The 2,339-nt window shown below is 37.1% G+C and overlaps 1 protein-coding gene across 2 annotated transcripts in view; it reads right to left on the bottom strand.

Annotated features, from left to right (window-relative positions):
• Window positions 1-104, bottom strand: part of eef1akmt2 (EEF1A lysine methyltransferase 2) — a 5,813-nt gene extending 5,709 nt beyond the window's left edge. Inside the window, exon 1 of one of the 2 annotated variants that reach the window (XM_032541395.1) lies at window positions 1-104. This exon is cut by the window's left edge and continues 169 nt beyond it. The gene's annotated coding sequence lies outside the window, so the exon portion shown is untranslated. The other variant, XM_032541397.1, reaches the window with a different exon arrangement.
• Between the last annotated feature and the right edge of the window lie 2,235 nt (window positions 105-2,339).

The following is a 2,339-nucleotide window of genomic DNA, read 5'->3' on the forward strand; positions in this document are numbered from 1 at the left end:
GAGAGAGAGAGAGAGAGAGAGAGAGAGAGAGAGAGAGAGAGAGACGGGTGGATGCTGTCTCTATTCTCTTATTCTGCTTATGTTTCTTCTTCTTCTTCTTCTTCTGCTTCTTCTTCTTCTTCTTCTTCTTCTTGTTTCCGGCAGGCTAGACGCAACTGTGGCGTTTTGCTGCCCTCCACTGTTCTCTGATTGCCATTTCCAACTTGTTTAATCGTTATTGTCTATATCTTTTTATATACTTCAATATTTAGCAGGTACTCCATCAGTTTCTTCAATTTCTTCCAACTGTCCAAATTCAGGAAAGTAAGTAAATTAAAAACAGTTTCTTCAGTTGCTCCCAATTCCCTGAACAGTTTCTTACTTTGACGAGAGTACTTCCTGCACTGCACTAATACATGCTTCACTGTTTCCTTCAGGATATTTACCAATCAGAGGCAGCCCACTCCTCAGCCCACTATGCCCAAACCTCAATCTGGATAAAAATACTGCACTTCTTCTCTGACATCTATAATCGCATCTGTCGTTCTCTACCATTATTTGTATTAAGTTCAATCCCATGAATTTTGCCACATTTCTTTTACTGACCTATTATTTCTGTGTAATCTGGTGACCCATACTGCAAATTAATTTAACTCTTTCCTCTGCATTGCTTTCTTTGCCACCTCATCTGCCTCCTCATTACCCACAGAAACCCCACCTCATACCCTGCTTGGCTTCCTTTATGTTTTTTTCATTTTTATTAACAAAGAACAGTTACATCGCCAGTATGTAGGCCTACATATACAATATGTCAATAACAGAGGTGCGTATGCAGAAGACAAATTATGTATGTAGAAAATAAATAAAGTAAAAAAGAAAAGTGCAGTGCAAATTAAGTCAAAAGTATCACCGGTACATGAGAAATTTATCAAACACAATTCCAGTCTTAACTGCCTTCTTATTCTTAATGTCTCTTATAGTGTTGCTGTATTGGTGCAGTTCTTGAAAAAAATGTTTAAAGCATAGTTTGGAGTCCGCCCATTTCTTCTTGTAGATGTGGACTTTTCCCAATGACAAAGTTAATTGAATAAAATAAACAACATCTTTATCCATTGCCTTCAAAGTGAATAATCTTTATCCTTAAATTAGATTGATTGCCCAGTCTTCTGTCTTCTTTCTGAAATTAAATGAAGGAAAAACCGAGGTGGTTGTTTTTGGAGCAAGAGAGGAAAGATTAAAAGTCTGCGCTCGGCTTCAAACAACAATGTTAAAAACAACAGACAAAGCCAGAAATCTTGGTGTAGTCATGGACTCAGACCTGAACTTTAACAGCCACATTAAGACAAATACAAAGTCAGCCTACTATCACCTAAAGAACATATCAAGGGTTAAAGGACTTATGTGTCAACAGGATTTGGAAAAACTTGTCCATGCCTTTATCTTCAGTAGACTTGACTACTGTAACGGGGTCTTTACAGGTCTCCCTAAAAAATCAATCAGACAGCTGCAGCTGATTCAGAACGCTGCTGCTCGGGTCCTCACTAGGTCCTTTACTAAGTCTTTACGCTGGCTTCCTGTGTCTCAAAGAACTGATTTCAAAGTACTTTTGCTAGTTTATAAATCACTTAACGGTTTAGGTCCAAAATACATTCTGATCTGCTACTACACTATGAACACACCAGACCTCTCAGGTCATCTGGGACAGGTCTACTTTCTGTCCCCAGAGTCAGAACTAAACAGGGTGAAGCAGCTTTCAGTTTCTATGCTCTCATATCTGGAATAAACTCCAGAAACCTGTAGTCCGCTGCTACTCTCAGTTCTTTTAATCAAGATGAAGGACCTTTCTTTTTGATGCTGCCTTTCTTTAAATGACTGCTCATTTCTTTAAATTTATCATGCTGTACTGTAACTTTTATTCTTGTGTTTTATGTGTCTTTTTTTTAACTGTCTATTCATGTGTTTTACCGGTTTTTAATGCTTATGATTTTTAACTGTTTTTACTTGTGTTTTATCTGTTTAACTGATTTTGTGTAAAGCACTTTGAATTGCCCTGTTGCTGAAATGTGCTCTACAAATAAAGCTGCCTTGCCTTGCCTTACCTTCTGTCTGATAAGATGTTGAACATCAATCCAAAGTATTTTAGAACACGTACAGGGAAAAAACAAATGACAGATTGTTTTTTCTTCTAGTTCACAGATAGTACAAGAATATAATATCAAGTTTGAAACTCTTTATAGTCCATTTTGCTGAATATATTTTATACTTTGTCATTAAGACAAAATCTGTCTCCAATTAACCAGATTTTTTGCCAGTTCATTTCTCCATACATTGAAGCCCAAAAGAATCTTCCTGAGGGCAGA

Source organism: Etheostoma spectabile, chromosome 17 (genome assembly GCF_008692095.1).
Source record: "Etheostoma spectabile isolate EspeVRDwgs_2016 chromosome 17, UIUC_Espe_1.0, whole genome shotgun sequence".
Taxonomy (NCBI): domain Eukaryota; kingdom Metazoa; phylum Chordata; class Actinopteri; order Perciformes; family Percidae; genus Etheostoma; species Etheostoma spectabile.